Genomic DNA, 10,000 nt, shown 5'->3' on the forward strand with positions numbered 1-10,000 from the left:
CTATTATTACTATTATCATTATTAGTAGTAGTAGTATATGAAAATCCCCAGCAAACAACCCGGAAGTAGTATTGGCGAATTATTATTGTCATTGTTACTATTATTACTATTATTATTATTAGTAGTAGTAGTATATGAGAATCCCCAGCAAACAACCCGGAAGTAGCACTGGCGAAGCTCCCCAGCAGCCCATCAGACAAAGACAAATTTTCTCCGGATTTGGGCGCTAATGGACCACAGTCAGGAACTCTGAGCACGAGTGAGAAATCTTTCGCAATAAACGGGTAACTGAACATTACTGTATCACGTAGAGAAATATAACGTTGGGTCTCCTCGAGAGAGAGAGAGAGAGAAAAAAAAAAATATATATATATATATATATTTCATATATATATATATAATATACTATATATATATATATATATATATATATATATATATATATATATACACACACACACACTGCGGTATTAACAAAACGTGAAGTGCACTAATCATTGATGAATACCGTCTTCACATCATTACGTCAACAGTAACGCTGTATTAGATAAATCAGAGGAATTTAATTCTAGTGATAGAAATTCATTTCTCGATACAGTGTGGTTCGGATCCCACAATAAGCTGTAGGTCCCGTTGCTAGGTGACCAATTGGTTCCTAGCCACGTAAAAATATCTAATCCTTCGGGCCAGCCCTAGAAGAGCTGTTAATCAGCTCAGTGGTCTGGTAAAACTAAGATATACTTAACTTTTCTTCGTCGCCAACAAAGAATATGAATACTACTCTTACAGGAAGAGCTAAACATTCTCAAGTCTAAACCTGAGATATGGTGTGGAGCCTTAATGCATTCAAAGAATGAGGGGAACTTCAACATACATTAAGGGTATGGGGGAGTTAATGGCACATGATTAATGGAGGTCATTATTATTAAAGCCATACAAAAGGAAAAAGCATGAAACCGAAGATATAATGAAACTGCATAACATCGTATACGATGAGAAGGACAACAGTTAGGCGAATGTGAAAGAAAAGTAATAACTATCTCAACATCGAAGATGAAAATAGACAATTTATGTGCAGGCAACATTCTACATTATTTACTGAGAAAAAAACTGGGAGGCTAATGACAAAAAACAAGGCGTGATCCGACGTCCAGCTTACTCGTGGCCCGTGCTAAAATCTGCGGCCAAATAGTGCGCTGTTTCATCAACGAAAATTAAAATAAATATGCTAAATTTTAATAGAAATAATTGTTCTGTACTGTTTAACATGCCCATAATTTATCTATTTTTTTCACATTTTCATTCTAAGAAATAAATCATAAATATTCTATCCTAAAATTCCCGTATCTTTAACTCAACGCGAAACAACAAAGTAGTTTGTAGGCTTACTTCCCGAGCAAGCGAAAACTGGAAGACTACTGAAAAAAAAAAAAAAAAAAAAAAAAAAAAAAAAAAAAAAAAAAAAAAAAAAAAAAAAAATGACCGACAGTGACGCAAAATCACACAACACGCTAAAATACACAATGAATGAATGTTACGAAAAGAAATGCACAGAAAATATATCCGAGGGGAAAAGATGCCATTAATGTGATACATAGAGAAAATATAAAGGAATAATTCCGACTCAATTAAGATGAAAGTAAAGCACCTCTCAAAAGAAACGATCTTGGAAAAATAATAAAAATATGCATAAATAAAATAAATAAAAACCTCGTCCTTAATTAATATGAAGTGAAATTCAATGTCACACTTCGAGAGCAGAAAGAAATTAGGCAGAGGAAGGGGAACATTCATTCATATGAATGGAGATGCCCATCAAAGGGGAATATCACATGAAATCTTATCAAGCATGAATTCCAGGGGAAAAGAGATACAGAGATATTGTCCTGGAATGACGAGATTCCCGGCACGAATTCAACGAAGAGAGAGACAAACTTCGTATTTATTCGGATGAGCAAATAGAAAGCTGGAATGCGAGGAAAGGGGCTGGAACAAATGGGAATGGTGTTGTGGAATGAATGGATGAAGGGGTGATGAAATCAAGGGGATGGGGATGGCTGGAATGACGGGAATGGGATGTGGCTGGAAGCGATGGGGAACTGGAATGAAGGGAACGGGAATGGGTCCAGGAAGACGAGAAATGCTGGAATAAAGAAAAGGACGACAGGAATGACGGGAATGGGATATGGCTGGAAGCGATGGGAAGCTGGAATGAAGGGAACGGGAATGGGTCCGGAAAGACGAAAAATGCTGGAATGAAGAAAAAGACGACTGGAATGATGGGAATGGGATGTGGCTGGAAGCGATGGGGAACTGGATTGAAGGGAACGGGAATGGGGCCGGAAACACGAGAAACGGGGGCTAGAAATAAAGAGTAGAATGCTGGAATGAAGAAAAGGACAAACTGGAATGAAGGGATGGGGTGGTACTGGAGTGACAGGAATGAAGAAGTGTACGTAACTGGAATAACAAGGAGGGAGCAGGAATAAAATACAGAACGCAAAAAAAAAAACTGGAATTCTACAAAAACAGAGGCAGGAATGAGGCATGGAATGGATTGTGGAACCAAAAGAAACACAGAGGCTGGAATAAAAAAAAAAAAAAAAAAAAATAAATAAATAAAAATAAAAAAGGGGAACTCGGAAGACCAGACCAAGTTTCAAAACCAGGAAGCTTCGAAGAAGAAGAACAGTCCCAAGAAAAACCTTGACTTTTCGAGGAGGAGGAGGAGGAGGAGGAGGAGGAGGAGGAGGAGGAGGAGGAATGGGGGGGTGACCATAACAAATGGTCTATTAAGAGAAGGTGCCGCCGAAACGCGAAATGGTTAAAGTCGTCTGTCTCTTAGGTCTCTGTTGCTCCTTCCAGACCGGAGAGAGAAAAATATAGATGTGATCTACTAGAAGCTAATCAATACTTTCATTGGGAACAACAGACCTAAAGGTGAGAATGCAAACATGCTGCTGTTTTGACATTGCTACTGCTAATGATGATTGACGAGGACCATTGTGTTACAATATTAAGAATATTGGTCAGCTCTCTTCCGCAAGCCAGGAATATATAAAACTATATATATATATAATATATATATTATATATATATATATATATATATAAGTGTCTGTACAGATATAATGTAAATATATAAAATATAAAGATTCACTAGCATTTATAACATCAACCAGTTTCAATAACAGTCTGCCATGAATATGAAACACCAATGATTTCAGGGCTGACGACGATTATTTAACTTGCATAATCATACTGAATAATAAAAAAAATATTTAAAAAGCTTAATTACAATCAATGATTACAGTAAAACAATAAAAATATTAAAAAAAACACATATCATTCCAAATAATCTAGAGAACCCGAATGAAACACCAAGAGAGGATAGTGCCAACTCTTACAGGGCTAACCCACCCCCTCCCCCTCCACACCCCCTACCCACCCACCCACCCACCCGCCCAACCACAATAAAGATTGAGGGCCATTGTTACCCGCGAGAAGGACCCCAAAGGTACAGGCTGTTAAGGGCGAGTCTGATGCGATACGTCATTACAGGCAAAGCCATTACAGCCCCGCGGCTGAATGGCACTGTGGCACTGTCTGGGCCCCACAGGAAGAAGAAGCCATTACACCACAGGAACGATAACGCCCTTCTTGGGCATCTCCTGGTGGGGCGGGGTGGGGTGAGGTTGGGTGGGGTGGGCCTTTTGTTTGGTCTCCAGATAAGCGACGTTTCTCTTATAATAATAATAATATCGCGGGAGTGACACAAAGGGTGATTATTAAAGGTGCGTTCGTTAACGAAGATGAATTCTTAAAGGCCCGCTGATAGACGGAAAACAAAATAGAAAAATTAAATGTAACTCATTATAACAATAAAAATATTTTGGTAATAGTCCCTCTTTTAGACAAATGCTGTTAAAGAGAATGGCAGAATTAAGCGAGTTGATTTTATATAAATTGTTTTTTTCTGTTTTTCTTAGGATATTTTACGATGTTCCGGCTTACGATGATTTTCGGCTTACGACATTATCATCCACTTCTGTGGCTCAGCGATGTTTCTGAGTAGCTGGTCAATATCCATGCTGTGAATTTTATCATTTTTAGAAATTTCCCACTATGATTATTGGCAAGTTAAACTCAGAAACATCGCTGAGCCAGAGAAGTGGATTATAATAAAAATAGAAAAAACAATATATAAAAGCAACTATCTTAATTCTGCCATTCTCTTTAATAATAATAATAATAATAATAATAATAATAATAATAATAATAATAATAATAATAATAATAATAATAATAATAATAATAATATATCCATACCCTTCGCGAATTGTAAGAAAAAAGAAAAAACAATATATAAAAGCAACTCGCTTGATTCCTCCATTCACTTTAAAAATAATAATAATAATAATAATAATAATAATAATAATAATAATAATAATAATAATAATATACCCATACCCTTCTCAAGCACACACAGACCAGCATACTTCCGCTAGCCATTTGGAGAATCTTGACGAGGTCCCACAGCTCTGAACAAACTCCAATAAGCGTTATGTAACATCATAGTTGACCAATGTTGTTCCCAGAAACCTTTTTGGAAAACAGAGCTGGGTCACGTTTTTTTTTTAATTCCCAATCGAAAACAGCCTTACAAAACATTTAAACACGATGTGCGGTGACCGATATCAAAATGAGATCACCAAAAAAGATTATTGGGGCGGTCTTGTGTCACGGGTCAATTTAGCATATAGTGACCTCATCCATCGCATACGTACGAAGGAACACCGCCACGTTCATGTTGTTTATCAACAACGCGGTGACGACATCGAAAAGTCAAGATTTCTAAATATTTGGGTGAATAAATGAAATTATGCACCGACGGTATGGAGTAGCATAAGAGAGAGGGTAGGGCAGCATCATAGACCCTTAAAAATACCCGATTTAAAGGGACAAAGTATTGCATAAGACGCAAGACATCGTCAGCCTGGCAAATCTGACATGTTTGCCCTAATGCGAAATTAGGAGGAAAAAATTCCATTCCTTGCACCAAAAAAAAAAAAATCGGGAAGAAGAAATGTTACGACGGTACTTACAGAAGTCATTAAGATAACGAGCAAAGAGGCGAAATGCATTCCGGGAAATACTGCCGAAACACGAAGCACAAACAGGATACATCTCGTATGCCTGTGATATCAAGTCCCGTATTATTTATCCAGAGCTAGTGAATAATGTAGAGAGGACAGCTAGTCGTTTCTCCTACCCTTGTTCTTCAGAACTACTTAAGGGCTCCTCTTTCTTCTTTCACACAGAGATCCACAGCATTCACATGGAGAAGATAATCACTCTATCTACCTACCTACCTACCTACCTACCTACCTACCTCCTACCTACATACATACACATATACATACATAATGTATGTATGAATCGGAAACGGAACTGGTTTGTATAACCCACACACCACAGACCCTTTTACGGAATATATATATATATATATATTATATATATAATATATATATATATATATATAGTATATATACAATATATCTATAATCTTATATATATATAATAATTATATAGATAACATATATAGATAATATATTATATATATATATTTAAAGGTATAAAGACACGCAAGGAAAAATAAACAACGGAGTTTCTTCGTGGCTTATACCTTTATTTATGGATTTATCACGTTTCCAAACTTTCGTGATTAAGTCATACATATAAAATATATATATATATATATATATATATATATAATATATATAATATATATATATTGAAATATATGAAAACCCATGTAAAAAAAATTAAGCTGTTGCTGAATACAGGAAGTGTAAATATGAGTGCATGATTATGAGCTCCTCAAGATTTGACTGCTAATGCGGAATAAAAAAAAAAAACTTGTAATAAATAAAAAATAAATAAAAAATATAAAAAAACAAGCCATCACCATTTGTACAGAAACCCCCAAAACCTCCCAATAAAAGAACGTTTCAAATCAACCCTCAATAAAATGGGAATATTTTGCGCTACTCGATTAATGCAAACACCGCTGGTATCACCAAACGAACATTTATGATAAACAAATTATTTTATCTACTTCATTACATTTATTACAGGGGATGGATATTGCAACATTTCCATTGGGGAAATTGCACATTCACGACAACGGCAAAAGTCAACGTCCAAATGCAATTTAATAAATCCCACGGTAGAAAAATTAGCTCGCAATCAATGTCTGCTGATGTATTGTTCGAAACAGCGATAAAATCTACGCAGGAAATAAAGATAACGCAATGCAACAATTAATCAGGAGAAAACGTGATAATGTGGATTATGCAGAAACAAATTTACAGTTACGTATGTGTACAAATATATATATAACCGTATATTTTTTTTATCTGGATTATGTCGTGTTGTGAAATGGCAGACGATTAGTGCCACAACATTTGAAATCTTCAGTTGAGATACTGGAAATTCCTCTCAAAATAACTCAACGTGAGCGTAATCATCGCTGGCAGATTCGAGGTGAAGTTTGGTGGCTAAGGCAGAGGAACATTGACTTTTGACCTTTGGACAAGCACGGTCGAAGACAGGTCATAGATCTGCATAAGAAAGACACGATTTCAGAAGAGGATCGTCTAGAATATGAGTTCTTCCTCCTTTTAGCTAAGCTTAAATTCAACCCAGTTAAGAGAATGACAAATAAATCCAACGAACAGAGGTGTGTTTACCTTGATACTTAATCAATTTCATCGCCTAACCTAAACAAGTAATAGGGTTTTCTGTCCGGTGGTGGCCTCAAGCCACGGCCCATAAAACTTTTAGCCGTGGCCCATGAAACTCGGCCTAGGTCCAGTGGTGGCCTATGCTGTTAGTACCTATATCGCCGCAGAAGTATTATGGCTAACTTTAAGCCAACTTTAACCTTAGGTAAAATAAAAAAACTTCAGAGGCTAGAGAGCTGCAATTTGGTATGTTTGATGATTGGAGGTTGGATGATTAACGTACCAATTTGCAGCCCTCTAGCCTACGTAATTTTCAAGATCAGAGAGCTGGCGGGCGGACAGACAAAAGGCCATCTCAATAGTTATCTTTTACAGAAAACTAATAACTATTCTCCAAAAGAAAATTTATATACGGTATTTTATCAAAATATTCCCCGCTAATACTCGAAATAGACTACGGAATTTATCGCATTTTTAAAGGAAATTCTCAAATCACCTTCTTACTACCTTACAAATAGCTATTTTTCTCTGTTCCTCTATGTTATTAAGAACATGCCAATCACCTATGAAAAATACTATTCCGAAAAAAAATATCCTTCCGTTTCAATAAAAAAAAACCTACCTTTGTTTTACCATCAATTTCAAGAGACCGGTTTCTACCTGTGCTTCAAAGATCACTACTTTAATCAAGGTAACGGGGGGGGGGGTTGCTAGGTTCTCTTTCATTTTCACATGAACTTTCTCTTCCTCACTTTCACTCCAAAGGCCTGAGCTTTCACTCTGTTGCCCTCACATTTATATCACTGTCATTCCAATACCATCTTCTTTATACACGTTTACATAACCTTTTTAAAATTTTTCTTTTTACTTCTTCACTAGAGAATCAAGATCATCAGTCTCACCATTATATTTATTTCGTCACTATCTTCAGGCCTCACCAGAGGTTCACCATCGTCATTATCTTTACTGCCTACTTCCTTTCACTATCACCATCATCTTTCATCTGCCTCTTTCATTTTACACCTTTTTCGTGGACCTCACCATCACCACCATCACCATTAGCATCATCTTTCACTTGCCTCTTTCATCTTTCTCATGGACCTCACCATCATCATTCTCATCATCTTTCATTTACCACTATCATCTTTTTCACGAACCTCACCATCATCATCATCACCATCATCATCATCATCATCATCATCATCATCATCATCACATATCATTTGTCTCTTTCATCTTTCTCATGGACCTCACCATCATCATTCTCATCATCTTTCATTTACCTCTTTCATCTTTTTCACGAACCTCGCCATCATCATCATCACCATCATCATCATCATCATCATCATCATCACATATCATTTGTCTCTTTCATCTTTCTCATGGACCTCACCATCATCATCATCATCATCATCATCATCATCATCATCATCATTTTCATCACCTATCATTTGCCTCTCCTCTTTTTCACGAACCTCACCATCACCATCATCGTCTTCACCATCATCATCATCATCATCATCATCATCATCTTCGTTCCATTTCTCTCGATGTTCTCTTTCCCCATTTCTTCTCTTCCCCTAAAGTCTGGAAGTCCCGCCGGTGCTGTTTCAATTAAGATCCAACTGAAAAACAAATATCCGTGGACGGAATTCCTCAGCGAAGAATGAGGTCCGGTTGGCCATCACGGACGGACGGGCACACACACACAAACATACACACGCACGCACACACACACACACACACTCACTGGTTACTGGATGTGACATTTCAATTTTCTCCACCTCTCTCCACCATATATATATATATATATATATATATATATATATATATATATATATATATTTATAGATATATATATAAGCAATTAGTCACAAGCAGAATGTCTCACCACAGGAAGGCCCTGTGTGGTCATACAAAAAGAGCGAACACGATGTGGTCAAATTACGAGGTCGAACAGGGTCACAAGAACAAAGTTACGAGGTCGAACAGGGTCACAACAAGAAAGAAGTCATCTGAGCGCATAGGGTGGGAATACAAGAGCAAACACAATAAATCATTAGAAGAGGTTGTCTGTGGTCATACAGAAAGAGCGAATACGCTCAATACGTCAACTGAAGATGGCCTCGAGTCTTCATACATTAAGATGAACATCTGGTCTTATTCTGCGACAACTAATGTCCTACATCATCTTTTATGAAAAATGATCACTTGAGCCAACGCTTGGCTATGCAAAGTGAAAACAATTAGAAGTGGAATAAACGCAATGTTATATATGGACATAACTAACTGCTGATAAACCTTCGCCGTGCCACGGAAATTCATGGGTAAGTTTGTACACTTTCATCTTTTAACTGATAAAAAAAAAACTGGTAAACGGGGAACTAAATTACGGTACAAAAACGCATTTGTTCAGTAAACATTAAAGATAATCATAATCATCACTACAACCATTATTTCTTGGCCAAAGTAACTCAAGAACAAATCATAAAATGATTAATTTTTTGCTGTAAAGTAAATGTTATTTCAATATATTTGGACATACAAGAATGTACGGTAACAAGCGTGATCCAATCTTCAGCCTACTCGGGACGCGTGCTAAAATCTACGGTCAAATAGAGAGTTGTTTCACCAGCGAAAATCAAAGTAAATATTGTTTTTTATTAAAATAATTTTTCAGAACTGTTTAACATGCAAATTATTCATTTAATTCACTTTCATTCTAATAAATAAATTATAAATATCCTATGCTAAAATTCCTGTATCTTTAACTCAACTCGAAACACCTTTTTCAGGTCTTTTTAGGCTTTCATAAACACCAAACAACAACAAGAACAACAACAACAAAGTAGTCTGTGGACTTACTCCCCGAGTAAGCGAAAATAATTTCAAGACAGGACTTTTCAATGAAATATCCAAATATGGGAGACAAAATGTCCCTTACTAAGATACACCTAGATTTAATATCCCAACATTCTTTTTACGCTAAAAATTACAATTCAAAATACAACCAAACCAACAGTGTTACCTTGGAAGTCACAATCAATTAGTGTTGGTTGGGTACGTACCCCATAACAGCTCTTACGTAAGTATATTTTGGTTGGGTACTTAACCATAACAGCTCTTACGTAAGTATATTTTGGTTGGATACGTACCCATAACAGCTCTTGCGTAAGTATTCCTTTAGGTCAACGAGGGTCACACGCACAACCGAGCTTGATCAGGACTCATCTACCAATAACAGAATTCCCACAA

At 36.5% G+C, this 10,000-nt stretch overlaps 1 protein-coding gene across 3 annotated transcripts in view; it reads right to left on the minus strand.

Moving 5' to 3' along the window:
- The window catches only part of LOC135222690 (uncharacterized), a 341,671-nt gene that overhangs the window by 150,950 nt on the left and 180,721 nt on the right, over positions 1-10,000 (minus strand). The window lies entirely within an intron of this gene.

The sequence above is a fragment of the Macrobrachium nipponense genome, chromosome 8 (assembly GCF_015104395.2).
Source record: "Macrobrachium nipponense isolate FS-2020 chromosome 8, ASM1510439v2, whole genome shotgun sequence".
Lineage (NCBI taxonomy): Eukaryota > Metazoa > Arthropoda > Malacostraca > Decapoda > Palaemonidae > Macrobrachium > Macrobrachium nipponense.